Source organism: Rattus norvegicus, chromosome 13, assembly GCF_036323735.1.
Source record: "Rattus norvegicus strain BN/NHsdMcwi chromosome 13, GRCr8, whole genome shotgun sequence".
NCBI lineage: Eukaryota > Metazoa > Chordata > Mammalia > Rodentia > Muridae > Rattus > Rattus norvegicus.
The window spans coordinates 81,343,493-81,352,232 of NC_086031.1; positions in this window are offsets into that span (position 1 = coordinate 81,343,493).

Below are 8,740 nucleotides of genomic sequence, written 5' to 3' on the forward strand. Positions count from 1 at the left end.
GAAAGGCCCTTTCTGGGCCCAAAGTACAAAGTTTCCCTCAGGCCTTGGGTAACAGTCTAGAAAAAGAGTCTTCCAAGCTTCTTGAGTTCTATTCGGACTCTGGATTGTTTTGGGAATCTGATTTGATGGTACTCTGAAGTCTTGGTCTTCTCGGCCACGTGGACCTGACAGTCATCTCAAATCTATTATCTCTACTTTCATCCTTGAATAATCTAGAATTTGACTTCTAGAATCAGGACTCAAAGAATTGGTCTTGTTTCCAATTTTTCTCAGGACCGGGATCCTGGTCTTGTTGGGTCTGGAACATGTAGGAGTGGAATATGGGGTCATCATTTACTCATTGTCAATACCCCTGGTGATCTCTGATGCATGTTGATGTCTTCAGCAGTGAGCCTGACTATGGAGCCACTCACGTCAGGATCCTGAACTGCTGCTGCATTGAGAGGCCTATTGGGAACACAGACTTGCTTCCTGAGTGACAATGGTCTAGTCCAGGAGATGCTGGTGAAGGTGTCCTGCGGGCAAGTAAGGTATTTAGTGCTTTAAAAGGTATAGATGATTTCTGTCATTGGAAAGGCACTAGGCAGTGTCAAGAGCGAAGAATCTCTCTGCCAATATGGAAGCTTATTATTGCTCCAAGTTTTACATCATAAGGAGTAAGTGTTTGGACTTCAGTTATAACAGCATCTTCGTGTGGCCTACTACAGTAGCCTGGTTCTTGATGATGAAGGCTCAAGAGAAGTGCAGAGCGAAGTTCAATTCCATTCCTTGGAACTCCAAATGCTCCATGTGTAGCCATTCAAAATAATGTTATCCATAGACTTGTGGCTGTTTAAGTACTCCAAATAGGACAGTATACCTTGTATATGTAACTCAACTTGCCCCATGGAACATTGCAGGTAGCAGAGGGCAGGCCGTGATTTGCTCACCTTCTTTGCTCACCTGGGAGAGGGAACTTGGAGTCACCAGCACACCCCTGAGCTCCACTGCTTTTGTCCAGCTCCATCCTCAAACCAGACTGTATGATTAATCTTCTGGGCTGTATTTAGATTCATCAGGAGGGCAGGACATTTTGCCTGTTGAGGTGAAAGTGCTCAAATCCTTCTACTGGTGTGGAATATCTATCTATCTATCTATCTATCTATCTATCTATCTATCTATCTATCTATATCTATGTATCTATCTATATCTATATCTATCTATCTATATACATATATATGCTATGTTTTTTAGGCAACTGGGGGACCCTGAGACTGAAAATTACTCAACATTACTCTCTTGGCTACTCATAAGCCCATCTGGAAAAATCTCACTACCAGCCCATTTTTAACTTCTTATAACAGGCCTGGATCACCAGCTGGCTAGAAGCAGAGGTCTTGGAGGCAGACCTATCAGCTTTGCTCTTAACTGTAGTGACAATGGCAGCCCTTTATCCCCTGGTTGAATGAACAGAGCCTTTTACTACTCAATGGGTTTTTCCATTCAACTTCCACTTGAAGGGTTTTTTTTGTTTTGTTTTGTTTTGTTTTTTTTTGTACCTGGGAGAGTGATCTACACATTCTGTTTGAGAAATCTGAGTAACTTTCATTCTTATCTAGATCGTGTTGTAATTTCCAAAGTGTTTGGAAATCAGTCTAGACTCCAAGTTTAATGGAAAACACCAAATTGCAAAGAGAAAGAAAGCATTCCTTTCTAAGGAACAAAGACATCTAGGTCAGCAGAGGATAAAAATCAAAGGAACAGGAAGTAAGTATTTGCTAATGGGCCATTATTGGTAACAGTGACTAGGTCCACTTCTCATTTCTCTCCTCTGATTCTTGTCTTTGTGAATCCCAGTGATGGAGGAAATGATTCATCATGTTAGGTGCTGCCTAAAATCCTATGCAATGGGGCTCCAGGGTAAGATGGGAGATTAGAAACTGACTAGGTAACAGAGGAGAAGGAGTGGAGTAACAAAGAATGGGTTATGTTACAGAATCAGATATCATAAAAGAGATGTTAGGGCAGCTGAAAAGTGGAGAGAAGAGAGCTACACAGCGAAATGCAAGAGCTGGTGGCTTCCCACTAAGGCCCAGAAAAATATTTCCCACAAAGTACCCTAAAGTTGCCAGTGAAAAGAAACTAGAAGTCTGTTAGAGCATTAAGTCCACGTCTCTCAAAACCCTTAAATCCAGTAAGGGTGCTTGGCCTGACTATGGGTCCTCTTTCATGACAGTTCACCATTGGGAAAAAAAAAACCTGCTTATATCTTGGAGTGCTATAGCCAGGCACAATCTCGAGAGAGTACACTGTTTGAAAATGAGCTACGCACAATGAGAGCCTGAACCGAGGAGTAATCACAAGTCAGAGAGCCTGGCACAATGTCTATGTGGGAGATGGCTATGCCAGATAGTGGCGGACAGGAGAAGGCTGAATTAGAACACAGGAAAGAGTCCAGGTGGAGGAGACTGAGGGTTTGCAGGCATAGTGAGAGCAGCCATGCAGGATGTAGTAGGGAGCAAACCCATCGCTTGAGGACACCTATGGAAAGGAACAACTGCCCCCTGAGGTCGTCAGAATCATTAGCCCTAGCAGTTGCCTCTCTGCTGCTCAGCTGTGTGGGTACTTGCTGGCGAGAATGCTTGGAGCTTATTGGTTACTTGCTGGCGAGAATGCTTGGAGCCTATTGGTTACTTGCTGGTGAGAATGCTTGGAGCCTATTGGTTACTTGCTGGTGAGAATGCTTGGAGCTTATTGGTTACTTGCTGGCAAGAATGCTTGGAGTTTATTGTTTACTTGCTAGTGAGAATGCTTGGAAGTTATGCCCAGTTTCCACAGCTTCCTCATTCCTACATGATGTTTAATGCTAGGTGAGATTTGTATGCAAGGAGACCAGTGCTGTGGTCCACATCCCACTGCTGTTTGTTTCCCACACTCTCTAGCACACTTGGGTAGTAGCCCTTGGCTTACATATTAGCTACTACAAGAAGACTGATTTTGAGAGACTTTGGAGTGAATGGGAAAATGCCCAGCCCACAGGCTGCAAAACTAAATGAAGCCAGTAATGTCTGCTGGTACTCAGAGAAGTGAGGGTCTAAAGTGAATACAGATCTACTAGCAACCAACTCTAGGGTGATCTAGGACCATCACCTGCCTGGACATAAGAAACACAAGGAGTTTCCACTCTAGACTTAGAAAATGCCAGTACTAGAGGAGACAGAGAGAAGCTGAAGTAATACTTTGAAATAATAATTTGTCCAACTATTTCTTCCTTAGTGTATTCCCTTTGTTGAACTTGTAATAATTTTTATTACCTTTTTACTTAATAAAAGGGGCTTGTTTTATTTATTTGTGTGTGTGTGTGTGTGTGTGTGTGTGTGTGTGTGTGTGTGTGTGTGTGTGTTCGTGTTCACTGAGGCTAGAAGAAGACTTTGTCTCTGTTGGCTTCGAGTTACAGGTTGTGAGCATGTGCACTGGGGAGTAGAACTCCGGTCCTTTGAAAGAGCAGCAAACTTTTACCACTGAGCCATCTCTTCAGTCCTGCTACTAAGGCCCCCACCCTCCCGCAAAAGCTTTTCTGTTTTATCCTCGTTCTTCTTCCTATTTCTATGAAACTTCTTTTGCATGCTTTACTGATCCCTCTCTCCCTAACATTCTTCACTTTACTTGTTCTTTCGCCTCTTTTATTTCAACTTTCTATTTCTTCTTTCATTTTTTCCTTTTGTGGTTTGAATGAAAAATGTTCCCCCTTGGATGCATAACTTCGAACACTTGGTCCCTACCTAGTTAGTGGCAAAACAAACCCTTTCTTCCATAAATAGTTTTTTGTCTGATTTATCTCCACAACAAGAAAGCAACAGATACATCTGTCCCCTCCATTACCTGCCTATTTGTCACTTGCACTTTGACTATAATTAATTTTAACTTTATGCCCTGTGCTACCTGACTTTTGTCGTTTTCTTTTCTGTGGTTATTGGTTTGGTGGTCTTGGTTTCGCATGGCTTTGTTCTAGTGGGACTCAGAGCCTATAGGAGATGGCAGCTCACTCAGGACGCTCAACATTGTATAAACTGGATAAAAATATATGAAACACAAAGGTATCGACCCAAACGCGTACCTCAGTAAGCAAGTCAGAAGACACTGAAGTGCTGAACGGGGAAGATAAAAATGAACAGAAAATTCAAAGCGCTATGAGGTTTGAATCATTCTTGCTTTTCCAGGGACACCGGGTGCATCATTAATTTGTGCAGCCATTTTTAACCTTCCCGGTTTTTAAATGTAAGTACTCACAGGCACACGAATGAGTCTTTAAATAGCCTTACCTGTCTCAAAGGTTCTGCTCATTCGTGCTTTCATTTTCATTTGATTCTGTTAACTTGAAAATTCCTTTTCTGCCATACGGGACATTAAAGAATGTATTGTTCAGTCTCCATCTTTTTGTGTAGTTTTTGTAGTCTTTCTTGTTATCTATTTCTAATTTTATTATTCTATGATCTGATAAGATAAAAGAAATTATATTGATCCCTTTGCCTTTTGAATCAAATTGTTTTGACTCTTTGATATTTATTTATTTATTTAGGATTTTAAAATTTACATTTCAAATGTTATCCCCTTTCCCAGTTTCCCATCCATAAACCCCCATCACATCTCCTTCCCCCTTCTTCTATGAGGGTGTTCCTCCACCCCTCCACCCACCCCTTCCTCCATCCCCACCCTGACATTCCCCTACATTGGGAGGATCCAGCCTTGGCAGGGCCAAGGGCTTCTCCTCCCATTGGTGCCCAACAAGGCCATCCTCTGCTACACATGCAGCTGGAGCCATGAGTCTGTCCATGTGTAGTCTTTGGATGGTGGTTTAGCCCCTGGGAGCACTGGTTGGTTGGTATTGTGATTCTTTTTTAAGACTTCATTTGTGGCCTGTAGTGTAATGTATTTTAGTTTATTTAGTATTTAGTTTCCATGTGTTTCTGAGAAGAATTTGCATTCTGTATGTTAGGTGAGATACTCGGTAGATGTGTTAAGTCCATTTGCTTTATGATATAGTTTAACTATGAATGATCTTTGTTGATTTTTTAGTTTGAACGACCTATCTGGAGATGAGTAGTTTACTGAAGTCACCTACTATCATTGTACAGGGACCTACTTGACTTATTATGCTTAATAAACCTTGTTCTATGACATGGGAAGTCTGGGTGTTTAGTGTATATATAATATATAATATTGATATAGAATAAATATACCTAGTATATGTATAATGTATACATATATATTTACAATGGTTTTATCTTCTTGATGGCTTGTGCTCTGATTAATATACAGTGGCTTTCTTTATCTTTCATAATTTCTATGTTTACTTTATCTGTTATTAGTACCACTATCTTAGCCTACTCAAGGTTTCTGATGGCTTGATAAATTATTTTCCATTCTTTGGCCCTCAGTCTGTGGGTGTCTTATATATGATATACGTTTCTTAGGAACAAAACAGATAGTCGGCTAGATGTTTAACCCACTCATCCAGTTTCCAGTTTACTGAAGTGAGTCCATTTATATTAATAGCTGTCACCGACAGATATATACTGATTTCTGCAACATTGTTGGTTGTTTTCCCTTGGTAGTTGGACTACTCTGTGTTCTCTGCTTTCTCTTCTGCTTGTAGCAGGGTTCTTTTTGTGCACCGCATTAGACATATTTGATTCCTTCTCGTCCTTCTTTATCTATTACTCTCACGAAACATTTCCTTCCCTGTGCTCTTGTGACTAAGACTGTGGCTCTCCAGTGTGTATAGTAGTCTAGTCCATTGAGTAACTTCCGTAGTGCTAGCTGGCTGGTCATAACATGCTTTCATTTGTACTTGTCATGGAATGACTTTATTTCTATGTCTGATTTTATAGGACAGATTACTAGACGTAGTAATTTTTATTGGAGGTTCCTGTTTTCAGAGTTTGAACCATAACTCCATGATTTACTGGCTTTTAGGGTTGATAAGAGGCTGATGGTGTTTGTGTGTTTCTGCCTTTGTGGTTGTGTTGTAGATTTAATCTTGTTTCTTGATTCTGTATTTTTGACAGATTGATGTTAATATCTCGTGGAAAGATTCTTCTCTGATCTTGTGCATATAGGTTATAAATGCTTCTTATGTTTGCATACCTATTTCCCTTATATCCCATTTCCCTCTGGATTTGGGATTTATTTTTACTCTAATTTCATTGAATACATTTTTTAATTCTTTTCATGTTTTTTCTAAGCTCCTTTTATCCCATAGAGTCTTAGGTTAGTTTCTAGGTCATAGGTCATTTTTAGAGCTCTTGGACTTTATGACCATGCTCAGTTTGTTTCTTTTCTGAAATTATTTTCATTCTGTGTGTACAAGTGCTTTACCTACATGTGTGCTTGATGTGCATGCTTGTGCCTGAAAAGGCCACAAGATGTCACCAAATGCCCTGGAACTGAACTCATAGATTGTTCTGAGCCATGTGGCTGATGGGAACTGAACCTGAGTCCTTGGAAGAGTAGCCAGTTCTCTTAACCACTGACTCATTTCTCCAGCCACTCTTTTTTCTTTCTTTTTTTAGTCATTCATTTATTCACTTTACATCTCCATGGCTAACCCCTTTCCAGTCAACCCCTCCCACAATCTCTCTCCTCATCCCCCTTCCCTTTTTCCTCAGAGAGTGTGGAGAACCTCCTGTCCTCTCCCACAGTCACCCTGGTACCTCAAGTCTTTATGGGGCTAGAAGAATCCTCTCCTGCTGAAACCAGATAAGGCAGCTCAGCTAGAAGAACATGTCCCATAGACAGAGAACAACTTCTGTGACAGCCCCTACTCTAGTTGTAAGAACCCACATGACGAGCAAGCTTCACAGCTGCTGTGTATATGCAAAGGCCTAGGCTAATCCCTTGTGTGCTCTTTGGTTGGTGGTTCAGTGTCTAAGACCTGCAAGGGTCCAGGTTGGTTGACTCTGTTGGTTTTCTTGTGGAGTTCCTATTCCCTTTGGGGCCTCAGTCAACCTCCTTAGTCATCAGGGAATGCAAATCAAAATGACTCTGAGACTGCATCTTGCACCAGTCAGAATGACTAAGATCAAAAATTCAAGTGACAGCACGTGCTGGTGAGGATGTGGAGCAAGGGAAACACTCTTCTACTGCTGGTGGGAGGGCAAACCTGTACAACCATTTTGAAATTAATTTGGTGGTTTCCTCAGAAAACTGGGAATAGTTTTACCTCAAAACTCAACTCCTGGGCATATACCCAAAAGAGGCCTCACTATATCACAGAGACACTTGCTCCATTGTGTTCATAGCAGTTTTATTTGTAATAGCTAGAAATTGGAAATAACCTAGATGTCTCCCAACTGAAGACTGGATAAAGAAAATGTGGTACATCTACACAATGGAGTATTACTCGGCTATTAACAACAAAGACATCATGAATTTTTCAGGCAAATGGATGGAACTTAAGAATATCATCTTGAGAGAGGTACTTACTTACATCGATACTCCTCATACTATCCCATAAAATAGAAAAGAATAAACATTGCCAATCTCATTCAATAAAAACATAGTCACCCTGATATCTGAACCATACAAAGACTCATAAAGAAGGAGAGCTTTAGACTAATTTATCTCATGAACATTGACGCAAAATTACTCAATAAAATACTCTCGAACAGAATCCAGGAACATATCAAAAACATCATCCACCATGATCAAGTAGGCTTCATCCCAGGGATACAGGGATGGTTCAATATATGAAAATCCACCAATGTAATCCACCACACAAACCAACTGAAAGAAAAGAATCACATGATCATCTCATTAGATGCTGAAAAGGCCTTTGACAAAACCTAACCCCCCTTTATGTTCAAAGTCTCAGATTAGGGATACAAGGCACAGAACTAAACATAGTAAAGGCAACATGCAGCGAGCCAATAGCCAACATCAAACTAAATGGAGAAACTTAAGGCAATTCCACTAAAATCAGGCACTCATTTTCTTTTATGTTTGCGTGGGTCAACTTTTTCTTCCATCTCTAATATTTGTTCTTTAGCTTCATAGAATCAATTGCCATTTTTTACATTTTTTAAAACAAAATTTGTTTCATTACATTTTCATTTCCAACAGTATGTTAACTGTCCCTCAAATCTCTGTTGTTGAGCTGTCCTTCCACACTGCTGGCATTCTACTCCGGTACCTGATTTTGTTCTCATTGCTCTGTTTTCCCTATGTGTAGCTGACTTTCCCCTCCAGTCCTGTGTCAGCTGCATCTGCTTGATTGTATTCCGTTTAAGGTCAATGGTCTTTTAAAATCAGAAAGCTTTTGAAATTTCATCTGGCATTTTCTCGATTTCAGTGCCTTTAAGGGGTTGCCACCTTTTGGAGGAGTCATCTCACACAATTTTCATGTTTATCGTGTGTCTGTCTGGCACTCGGCACATATGTTGGCGTGTATATCTCTTGGTTTTGTGGTGGGGAGTATATTCTTATCTGTCAGCCTACTCTCGAAGGCTCCAGATCACATTATCTCCCAGTGATGATAAAACAAGTAAAAATCAAATAGAGGTTCTGCTTTCCCTCCTGTCATGGGACAGAGCATGCACGGAGGTGTGCCAGGCAGAGCATGCATGCATGTCTAGCTTACTCATCTGTATAAGCTGTCCTGTTATTTTTCTCCCCAGATATGTTTTGTGGATTTCCAAAGCTTTTCCTCTCTTTTTCTGTCTTGAAAAGAGCCTATTTTTTCTTACTGTCTCTAAGTCTACAT